Raw genomic sequence first — 12,367 nt, forward strand, 5'->3', positions numbered from 1 at the left:
CTCAGGCCTTGGTCACAGTCATTGTAGGTGGAGGGATTTGGGCGTAGTTGGGATAAGTTAGTCTTTAGCATAGAAAAGGTCTAGCTGTACCCTGGAGCATAAGAATTATGAGGAAGTAAAACCCTGATACTAATGGAACAATGGTTAAACTGCCCGGGATAAAAAGGGGCATGCTGTAAAATAAAGTGAGACACTTCTCTTCTTGAAAAAGCGCTCCTGTGTCTCTGGGTTTTTTCCTTTTTCCTCGCCAACTCCGCCTCCACCTGAGGGAACCCCTGGACCTGCGGGAGCTGGTCTCCCGCAAATATAGAAAATGGAAAATCAGTAAGGCTGAAGAAGGCTTGCACAACACTATTACTGGGAGTCAATCTCCAGGAATCTCGCATTTCTGTATGTTTTGTAAGCAGAGACACTGACTGCCTTTGTGCTAGAATATCTTTTCAAGAATGTTTCTATAGCAAACAGCTTTGGAAGAGAGAAAGATAAAAGTCTCAATCAAAAACAAAGGGCAGGTTTGTTTACTGTTCAATACAATATGAGGTGTGATCAAACAATACAATGAATGTTTAAATTAAAAAATTTATTACATTGGACCGGACAAGTAGCGCGTTGGGTAAGAGTTGGCTTGGGATGCCCACTCTGAGCAGCAGGGCCCCGATTTGGATCCCACATGCAGGCCAGTGACACTGCGCCCTCTACAGCTAAGATGGTGAACAACAGCTCGAACTGGAGCTGGGCTGCCGTGAGTCACCGGGGACAGTGGAGCTGCAGTGGAGCTGCAGTGCACTTCCGTAAGCTACCGTGAGCGGCTGGCAGCCAGCGTGAGCTGCCAAGAGCCGCGGTGAGCGGCTGGCCAGTGACCGGCGACCGATCTGCCTCACCCAGGAAGAGTGCAATGATAATACCAACATGGACGAGTGAAGCGATGTCCTCCACAACTAGACCGAAGAACAAAAGGACAGCAACTTGTCTGTTCCCCTTCCCCAATTCCCCAACGCTGTTCCCCTTCCCCAATTCCCTAATAAAATCTTTTTTTTTAATTATTACATTAAAAGACACATTGCCATTTAACCCCCTCAAAATACTCCCCCTCGCTTCAAACACACTTATCCCATCGTTCTTGCCACTTCCTGAAGCAGTTCTGGAAGTCCTCTTTCATGAGTATCTTTAGTTGTACTGTCGTGGCTCCCTCGATGTCCTGAATCATTTTGACTTTGGGGAGGAGCCAGAAGTTACATGATGTCAATTCCGGCAAATAAAGTGGATGAGGACACATCGTCATGTTTTTATTTGACAGAAACTGCCATGCCAGAAGCAATGGAACGTTGTCATGATGTAGGATGATTTACAGTACACTTTAAAACACACCTTCTCTCATCTGTAGCTCACACCAGACTGACTGCTCCAAACAACTTGAAACTTGTCACATACTGTTACTAAGCTTTGACGTGCTGCTTCCTTTACTGAAGACCTCTGTCTTTCCATTGGATGGCACTCAGCAGGTGCATTCACCATATTTTGTGATCACAATGGAAAAAAAGTAAAAAATTTTTTAAACATTTAAAAATTTTTTAAACATTCACTGTAGTTTTTTATCACACCTCATATGTATCCCTCAGGGTAAAATGAACCTTGTCTGCAGCTCATTATAGAAGGTTTGAGTACTTCTATAATATGAAGAGGTACTTGAGAAAGGTTCTTCAGTTGTGATGCAAACTCATGTATGACTAGTATTTACCCAGGACTCTTTGCATTTCCCCCATGGGACATGGGGGACATGGAAAATAGATACAAATATCAAAGTTTGTTGTGCTGTGAGCAATAAAGCCCTTCGTCTTTGACTTAGGAGTCTCATGTCTTCTGCCAGCAGGCATAAAACAGTGACAGACTAACTTGTTAGCTTGTAAGGAAGAAACAATCTCACACCCTTAGAATCTTCAACAACTATCAACCACCATCATGGTCCTATTGATATCTAGAGAATACCCCATCCAATGTTATTTTCAAGTTTACATGAAACAGTAACCAAAACAGACCAAATTCAGAGCCATAAAACAAGTCTCAGAGAACTGAAAAGGACTGAAATAATATAAATATTTACTCAGACATTAACAGAAAGATATCTGGGAAATACTCACATATTTGGACACTAAACAATACATTTCTACATAATCAATGAGTTATAGAAAAAGTTACAAGGGAAAATTAGGAAATACTTGGAGGAAAATGAAAATATAATGTATCAAAATTCAAGAGAAGTTGGCAACTAAAGCAGCGATTAGAGGAAAATTTATAGCATTAAGTTTTATGTCATAATGAAGAAAGGTCTCAGATCAAGTATTTAAGTTTCAGATTAAGAGCTAGGAAATAAAGACCCAATTAAATCTAAAGTAAGCAGAAGAAAGGAAATAGTAAATATAAGAACAGAAGTAAAACAAATAGAAAAATGCACAAAAAAAGATAAAAATCAATGAGGCCAAAACCCTATTCTTGAAAAGAAAAACAAAAACAGTAAGTTTGTTAAACTCTATAGCTCAGTTCATGTCAGTTCATGGGGGAAAAAATGGAAGAAGACACAAGTTCTACTGTTAGAAATAAAAACCTCACTACATATCTTACAGATATTAAAAGCATTATAAAGGAATGTTCTATCAATGAAGATGGAATAAGTAAATTCCTTAAGAGACAAAACTTACAAAAATTGACTCAAGAAGAACCTTAAAAAAATTTACCCATTAAAGAAAATGAACGCATAATTTAAAAATTTCCCACAAACAAAATTTCAGGACCAGGTAAGTTTCATTAGTGATATTAATCAAACATTTAAGAAAAAATTCAAAGTTTATTCTTACATAAACTTTCAATTTATCAAAACCAACAGACATAAAAAAACTGGACCAATATTCCTCATGAATGTAGATGCAAAATTCCTTCAGAATTTTGCAAGTAGAAAGCAGCAATTCATAGAAAGAATTGCACTACATCACTAAATGGGGTTTATCCCAGTAATGACAGGTGGGTTTAACAATCTAAAATCAATAAATGAAATTTGCTATACTAGCATTAATAGTACAAAGAAGAAAAATCATGATTATCTCAATAGATGCATAAATAGCATTTTAAAATATTCAACATTTGATAATGTCAGCAAAATGACAGACTAGTAAGTTCTAGGCCCTCATCCCCACCTCCCCGCCCCCATGGAAATATCAAGTAAACAACTACAGACTGACTAAAACGGCTTTTTGGTAGCTCTGAAAAGCAGTCAAAGATCTGCAGCAAAAAGTAAGCGAATACCCAATCAAGAAAAAGCCACACTCAAAACATTGTAGTAGGAAATTTCATGGCACTGTTGCTTGCACTTGCCCCACCCTCTCCCTGGTGAAGCTCAGAAGGACGTGGCCCAATTTCTAGTACCCTCGCTTATGACAAGAGGAAAGAAGTGAAACTTGTTTGCAATATTCTGGCAAGCATGTGGGCTGCCTCGGTAACGAATTTCTGCGTGCCTCACTTGGAACTCAGTTGTGAGTGGCAACACAGCCTGGATTTTAGGTGGGAAATTTCAGAAGACAGTTTTGAGTGCTGCAGTATGTGCCAACTACCAGAGACTGAAGACCTGCAGATGCCTGGGGAGAAGATTACAGGCAGGAAAACACAGTAGAACATCCAAGGCCCTGTGAAAAAGCAAGAGTGAGATTCACAGGAAAAATGAAGACATATTAAGGAGCTATATATACTGACGAATTGAAAAAAGTAAACATACAAGCCCAGGAAAAACGCACTCAGAAAAGGCATGAGAAAACCTTAAGCTTTCATGACAAGCTAACTAGTAAAGGTATGACCCAACACAGAGCAAATCTGTAAAGACTGAGAGATGTGGCTGCTTTGCGAGTGACAAATTTTCAACAAATATAATGAGGCATAAAAAGAAAAAACATGGTTCATTCAAAGGAATAATATAAATCTCCAGACCTATCCTAAGGAATCACTTACTAGACACAGACATAAAACAACTGTCTCTTTGTTTGTCTGTTTAATTCACTTTATTTATAATGAGTCTACAGTACTCCCTGGGATCATGATAGGTACCAATATTTGTTGACTAAATAAACAAAATTATATTTACTTACACCCAGAGGAGTGCCTGCACATGTCAGCAGTGAATAAATATTTGCCGGAAAAAATAAATGAATGCAAAAGTAAATGAAAGCAACACCTTTTGGACACTCTGCAAAGGGGCTGTTATTGACATCCTAGGTAACATTTTACAGAGACTGATGCAAATAGTGGTAAGCACTCAACATATACCTTAATAACAGTGCTATCAGAAAAAAATATTAGCCCCATTTTACAGAAGAGAGAAGAGAAGCAGTGTTTTACGACTTGTCCAAAGTAAAGCTTGAGCATATAACCATCGCATTCTGGGGTCACGGGAAATAGCAGAGGGCACTGAACAGGGTGTTCGTGGAGGAGATAGGACTGAATATTTGGACAATAGGATCCAGGCACGGAGACCTTGTTGGAATACTGTACCCCATCACTCTAGATCTAGAGTGCTGTTGATCTTTACTGGGCATAAGGATTCAGAGACAGGGAATATTGGTAGGGCCCGGGTATTGACAGAATGTGGGATGTAGGTAGGGTTGGGACATTTGGGAGGCCCAGAACTGTGTGAGAATGAACCATTATGAGAAAACAGTGTTAGCTGTGATGAGTCATTCAGAGGGGCATATGTTGCCTTACAGATTCATCCTTGACCACCCTCCCACACCAACCTCTGACCTAATGAGGTCACAAGGGAGTGTCTTGGAACGCTGAGACCTGACAGAATGATGTCGGTTATCTCCCTTACTTCATGGCTGCAGCACAGCTGCACCATCCTGGGGATTGTGTGTGTGGGAGTACGAAGGCACAGCAGGTGTTGGAATACAGTGGGGCTGGTTGATGGAAATTAGCCATAAGACACTTATCACATGGACTTTAGAAAAAACAAGTTTCACTTCTTTGAAGTTTCTCAATAAAAGCTATGTGTTGGCCCAATTCGGGGCTCAGTTCCAGAGAGAGACTGCAGCCCCCTGGCCTCACTTTAACTATATAATTGACTCTTGTGTTTCTTTGACCCTGCGCCGCCCCTCTCACTCCCCATCACCCATGCTGCACGGGACACGGCATGCATAGAATGTTGTCAGGGCAGGAAAGTGTGTGCACAAGAGAATATTTTCAGAATGAAATGTCATGGGAGTCTAGAACCTACTTGAGTACAAAACAGAAGGATCTAGAATATTGACAATGAATAAATATCTGAAGCAATATAGGATGTTGTCAAGGATAGTCTGTTCACGGGACACAGAATATTATTTGGATGGGCTGGAGGTATTTAAGTGTTCCACAGATAAAACATTTAGATGTTGATCTGGGTTTATGTTGAAACAGTTGGGAGACCTGGAACGTGTCTGGGTTGGGACATTCAGGGAACTGGGATGTTTCAGGGGTGTAACCTCTGGGAGACTGTAATGTTGGCAATGACTGAGTGCTTTTAAAACACGGAATATCGGTTGGGATGGGACATTTTGAGAACATGGATTGCTGGTTCAAAGGGAACCTCTGGGAGGGGAAGAGAAGGGCTGGGAAAACTGAGTAAGGAAGGCACAAGGGAAGGAAGGAGGCAGGTAAGTCTACTCAACTTTTATTGTGGGCCCTTCTTCCATTTCTGCTCTTGAGTTTTCTATTTTCAGATCATTTCTTGGATCCATGAAACATATTGAGAAATTTGGGTTTAGATGCCAGGCTGGTTGGGCTGCTCGCATGGGAAGTCTCCCCAGGAGATGATGCCATGGAACATACCATTACAAATTACAAGGCCACTGGAGTCATCTCACAGGAGTCCTTACCGCCCTCTTTTGTGCCAGCACACAGCATGTTGGGCATGATCTTCCCTGGGTAGACTTAACAACACTCCTCATCTGAGCATAACTAGATGTTGGCACATTGCAAGGTTTGGGGGTAACTCACCTGAGGACTGATGGTGGTACCTCAGCCTAGTTACTTGACAACAGGTGCTAGCGGGGAGGTAGGCATTGTGGGAGAGGTGTACAACAAGGATGTGGCTCATGACCTGGACTGGGGACTACAGCCCCAGAAGTATGATGTGGTCATAGTTCAGGTGAGCAGGGCAGCTCTGGTACTGAGGGTGGGGGATAGAGCAGACTACCTCCCTCACTTGCACTCTGGCCTCCACACGTCCCATGGCATGCTTGCCCAGGTAAACTCTGTACCCATCCTTCAGATAGTGTGCTGCAGTGAGGACAATTGGGTGGATCAGGACTCCTCCATAGAGCAGTCTCTCCTGTACTAGCAGTGCTGCCTGCAAGGGCTGAGAGTGAGGGAGTCAGGTGTAGCCACCCAGGAGAAACACACTGATCCCAATGAGAATCTTGGGATACTCCTGAGAGATGCTGCCTGACAAAGCCAGGACTAGAAAGGCGATCACTGTGGCCAGGGGCCACATGGCAGCTCCAGGATTGGGGGGCAGGGTGGGAGAGGCTTGGGTGAGGGGCATGGGTGAAGCGCTTCTGCAGTCAGCTGCCTCATAAAACAATTGTTTTAAACATGCTCAAGGAGCTAAAGAATAACATGTACAGAGAACTAAAGGAAGTCGATTCATACAAACAAAATTAGAATATCAATAAAGAGATTGATATTATTTTTAGAAAAACAACCAAAAAAAACTCAGAAGCTAAAAAAAATCATAATTGACAATTTCATTAGAGGGGTTCAATAGCTGACTCAAAGAAACCAAAGAATCATTGAACTTCAAAAGAGGTCATATGAAATTATTGAGTCAGAGGAACAAAAAGAAAATGAATGAAAAGAGAAGAGAGCCTAAGGGATTTATGGATACCATAAAACACACCAATATATGCATTATGGGAATCCCAGAAGGAGAAGAGCAAGAGAAAGGGGCAGAGAGTTTATCTGAAGAAATAATAGCTAAACAAAAAATTGGGCATCCAAAGTCAAGAAGCTCAAAATACTCGAACCAGGATGAACTAAAAGAGGTCCACACTGAGACATATAACAATCAAACTGTCAAAAATCCAATACAAAGAGAGATACTTGAAAACAGTAAGAAAAAAGCAACTTGTCACAAATAAGAAAGCTACCATAAGATAATCAGCAGGTTACTCAGCAAGAACATTACATGCCAAAAGAAGATGGCAATATAATATGGCCCTTCCATATAAATAATTGCTATAAACGTAAATGGATTAAACTTCCCTATCAAAAGACACAGATTGGCAGAAGGGGTAAAACAAAAAAAAAAAGGATTCAACTATAAGTTGTCTGCAGGGGACTCACTTTAGACTTAAGGACAGGCATGGTTGAAAGTAAAAGGATAAGAAAAGACTATTCATGCAAACAAGCAAAATGGAGCAGAGGTGGTTATACCATATTAGACAATATAGACTATAAATAAAAAACTGGTACAAGAGACAAAGAAGGAAATTATATAATAATAGAAGTGCCAATTCACCAAAAACATACAACAATTATAAACATATAAGCAACAAATATCAGAGCTCCTTAATACATAAAGCAAGCTAACACAGAATTGAAGAGAGAAACAGATAGTTCCACAATAACAGTAGGATACTCCAACATCCCACTTTCAATAATGGACAGGATAACCAGACAAAAAATCATTAAAGAAACAGAGGACCTAAACAACACTATAGATTAATGGGACCTAAGACACATATAAAGAACACTCCATCCAAAAAGAGAAGAAAACACATTTTTTTTCAAATGCACATGGAACATTCTCCAGAACAGATCATATGTTAAGCTAGAAAAGAGAAAAACTGGAAAATCCACAATATATGTAAATTAAACAACACAATCAACCAATAGTTCAAAGAAGAAATCACAGGGAAATTAGAAAATATCTTGAGACAGAAGAAAATGAAAACTTTTGGGTTGTAGCAAAAAAAAAAAAAAGGGGGGGGGGGCAAGAGGAAAATTTACAGCTATAAATGACCAAACTTTAAACCTTAAGAAAACTTAAAAAAATAGAAAAGAACATATTAAGTCAAAGTTACCAGAAAGATAATAAATATTACCATAGAGATAAAGAAAATAGAAAACTAGACAAAAATCAATGTAACCTAGAGTTAGTTCTTTGAAGAGAACAAAAAACAAAACTGACAAATTGTTACCTTAATTGAATAATAATAAAAAAGAGATAAGACTCATATAACAATCAGAAATGAAAGAGAGAACGTTTTACAGAAATAAAGGGGTTATAAGAGAGTACCACAAACAACTGTATATCAACAAATTGGATAATGTAGATGAAATGGACAAATTCCTAGAAAAACACAACCTACCAAGACTGAATCATGATGAAATAAAAACTTTACACAGACCAATAACTAGTAAGGAGATATTCTGAATAAGTAATCAAACACCTCCCAACAAAGAAAATCCCAGGACTAGATGGCGTCACTGGAGAATGCTACCACATATGTAAAGAAGGATTAACACCATTCTTTCTTATTCACGTCCAAAAAATTGAAGAAGACAGAACACTAAATCGCTCTATGAGGATGATTCATTCTATTAGTACTACCCTGATACCAAATCCAGATAAAGACATTATTAAAAAAAAAAGACTGTAAACCAATATCTCCTATATTGATATAAAAATCCTCAAAAAAATCCTAGCAAACCAAATTGAACAACACATTAAAAGGGTTAAACACTACGACTAAGTAGAATGTATCCCTCAAATGCAAAGATGATTCATCATATAAAACTGAATGAAATAAACATATGAACAGACTGAAGAAAAATACCATATAATCATGTGAATTGATACAGAAAAACTATTTGACAAAATTCAACATCCTTTCGTGATTAAAAAACAACAACATTCAACAAACTAGGAAGACAAGGATACGACCTCACATAATAAAGGCCATATGTGAAAGGTCCACAGCTAACATCATACTCAATGATAAAAAACTAAAGCTTTTCTCTAACATCAGGAACGAGGTAAGGATGATTTCTCTCACCATTTCTATTCAACGTAGATAGGACTTAAAGTTCTAGCCAGAGCAGTTAAATGGGAAAAAGAAATAAAAGGCAACTAAGCTTGAAAAGAAAAGGTAAAATTAGCTCTGTTCACAGATGACATGACCTTATATGTAAAAAACCCTAATGATGTCACACACACACAAAAAAATGTTAGAATAAATGAATTCAGCAAAGTTGCAGGATACAAAATCAACACACAAAAGTCAATTGTTTCTATACATAAAAAATGATGACCCAAAAAAGAATTAAAAAATAATTCCATTCACAATAGGATCAAAAAGAATAAAATACTTAGAAATAAACTTAGCCACAGAAAAGACTTATGAACTAAAAACTAAACACACTACTGAAAGAAATTAAAGAAGACACCAATAAATGAAATACATCCCATATTCATGGATTGGAAGAGTTAATATTATTGTCAATACTACCCAAAGCAACCTACAAATTCAACGCAATCCCTATCAGAACCACAATGGTATATTTTGCAGAAATAGAAAATCTATCCTTAATTTCAAATGGAATCTCAAGGACCTCCAAATAGCCAACACAATCCTGAAAACAAAGAACCAAGTTGGAGGTCTCACACTTTCTGATTTCAAAACTTACTACAACTCTGCAGTAATCAAACATTATGGTACTGGCATAAAGATAGATATACAGACCAATGGACTAGAATAGAGAGCCCAGGAATAAACCCTCACATATATTTTCAAATGATTTTCAACAGGCGTGTTAAGTCCATTTGATGGGGAAAGCACAGTCTGTTCAAGAAGATAATGTTGGAAAAACTGTACATCTCCATGTACAAAAGAATGAAATTGGACCCTAACCTTACACCATATACAAAAATTAACTCAAAATGGACCAAAGTTCTAAATAAGGCTCAAAACTACAATATAAAATTCTTAGAAGAAAACATGAGGGAAAGCTTCATGACATTAGATTTGGCAATGATTTCTTGACTGTCACACCAAAAGCACAGGCAACAAAAGAAAAAAAATAGATAATCTAGACTTCATAAAAATGCCAAACTTCTGTGCATCAAAGGACACTATCAACATAGTGAAAAGGCAATGTACAGAATGGGAGAAAACATCTGCAAATTATACATGTATAAGAGGTTAGTATTTAGAATATACATAAAAATTCCTACAACTCAGTAATCAACAACAAAATCTGGTTAAAAGGTGGGCAAAGAACTTGAATAGGCATTTCCCTTAAGATTTACAAATGGCCAATAAGCATATGAAAAGATGTGTGACATTACAATCACTAGGGAAATGGAAATCAAAACCATAATGAAAAATCACTTGACACCTATTAGGATAGTTTTACAAAAAGAAAAAAATCAACAACAAACAGAAAATAACAAGTGCTGGGGTAGTTTGGGAGAAAGTGGAACCCTTGTGCACTGCTGGTGGGAATATAAAATGCCCCAGCCACTGGGTGGAAAACAGTATGACGATACCTCAAAAAAATTAAACACAGAATTACCACATAATCCAGCAATTCAACTTCTGGGTATATGCCAAAAAAAACTGAAAACAGAGAATCACATGAATATCTGTATACCCATGTTCATAGCAGCATTATTCATAATAGACAAAAGCTGGAAGCAACCCACGTGTCTATTGACAGATGGTATATATGCAACACACACACACACACACACGTATACATACACACAATGGAATATTATTTAGTCTTAAAGAGGAAGGAAATGCTAACACATGCCACAATGTAGGTGAACCTTAAAGTCATTATGCTGAGTGAAATAAGTCAGTCACAAAAAAACAAATGTTGTATAATTCCACTTATATAAGAAACCTAGAGTAGTCAAATTCATAAAGACAAAAGCAGAAGTGTAGTTATGTGGGACAGTGAGGGATGAGTGAGGGATGCAGTTATTGTTCAATGGGTACAGTTTTGGCTTTGTAGGATGAAAAAATTTTGAAGATGGATGGTGGTGATGGTTGCACAACAATGTGAATGTATTTATTCAACTGAACTGTAACTTAAACGTGTTCTTTATGTTATGTATATTTTACCACAATTTTTAAAAATAAAAAATTATGCATTTATTTATCATAACAGCTTTCAATAAACTATAAATAGAGGTGCATTTCCTCAACTTTATAAAGGACCTCTATGAAAAACCCACTGCTACAGACATGCTTAAAGGTGAAAGGCTAAATGCTTTCCCCCTACGATCAGGAAACAGGCCAGGTGTCAGGTATTCAACACTGCACCAAAGGTTTTAGCCAGTTCATTTAAGCAACAAAAAAAGATTAAAGGCATACAGATAAAACATGACTATGTACAAAATCCTATAGAATATGGGCAAAGCTATTAAGTTCAGCACGGTCCTAGGACACTAAGTCAATAAACAAAAGTCTACTTCTATGTATTGGCCACACACACAAAAAAAATGAAATAAATAATAAGCATCCAAAAACATAAAATACTTAAGATATAAATTTCACAAAATACCAGGGGTGCCAAAAAAATGTATACAAGTGGACACTTTGGTCCATGTTGCTCAAGTAGTAGTTCGCATAATCAGAAGTGTCTGGACGCTGATGGTAACCACTTTGAGTACCTCTTCTAATTGCAGAAGTCAAACATGACTTATATTCATCTTTTGTTATCGATATATATTGAGTACTACCATTTTTTTTTAATTGGGGAATTGGGGAGGGGGACCAGCCAAGTTGTTGTTCTTCAATTTTAGACGTGGAGGGTGCCAGTCGCCATCTGGCTGCCTGTTGGCAGCTCGTGGCCTCTAAGCTCAAGGTGCTGTGTTACAGTCTTAGTTGCGGGTGGGCATAGCCACCATCCCATGCGGGAGTCGAACCAGCAGCCTTGTTGTTAAGAGCACACACTCTAGGGCCGCCTGAGTGGCACGTCGGTTAGGAGTTGGCTTGGGACGTCAGCTCTGAGCAGCAGGGACCGGGTTCGGATCCCACATATTAGGGCCAGTGACGCTGCGCCCTCTACAGCTAAGATGGTGAACAACAGCTCGACCTGGAGCTGGGCTGACATGAGTCGCCGGCAATGCATATGATGCAGTGGGGCTGGCCAGCTGCAGGCATGAGCTTTCGTGAGCTGCCATGAGCCACCGTGAGCCGCAGTGAACAGCCATCCAATGGCCAGTGAACGACTGCCTCAGCCAGGATGAGCGCAATGATAACACCAACATGGGTCAGTGAAGCGACATCCTCCACAACTAGACTGAAGAACAAAACGACAGCAACTTGTCTGTTCCCCT

At 38.8% G+C, this 12,367-nt stretch overlaps 1 protein-coding gene and 1 pseudogene across 2 annotated transcripts in view; both read right to left on the reverse strand.

Annotated features, from left to right (window-relative positions):
* The window catches only part of FANCC (FA complementation group C), a 260,271-nt gene that overhangs the window by 123,877 nt on the left and 124,027 nt on the right, over positions 1-12,367 (reverse strand). The gene's annotated exons all lie outside the window — the stretch shown is intronic.
* LOC109396727 (kallikrein-13 pseudogene) lies at positions 5,687-6,508 on the reverse strand (annotated as a pseudogene).

The sequence above is a fragment of the Hipposideros armiger genome, unplaced genomic scaffold (assembly GCF_001890085.2).
Source record: "Hipposideros armiger isolate ML-2016 unplaced genomic scaffold, ASM189008v1 scaffold_539, whole genome shotgun sequence".
Lineage (NCBI taxonomy): Eukaryota > Metazoa > Chordata > Mammalia > Chiroptera > Hipposideridae > Hipposideros > Hipposideros armiger.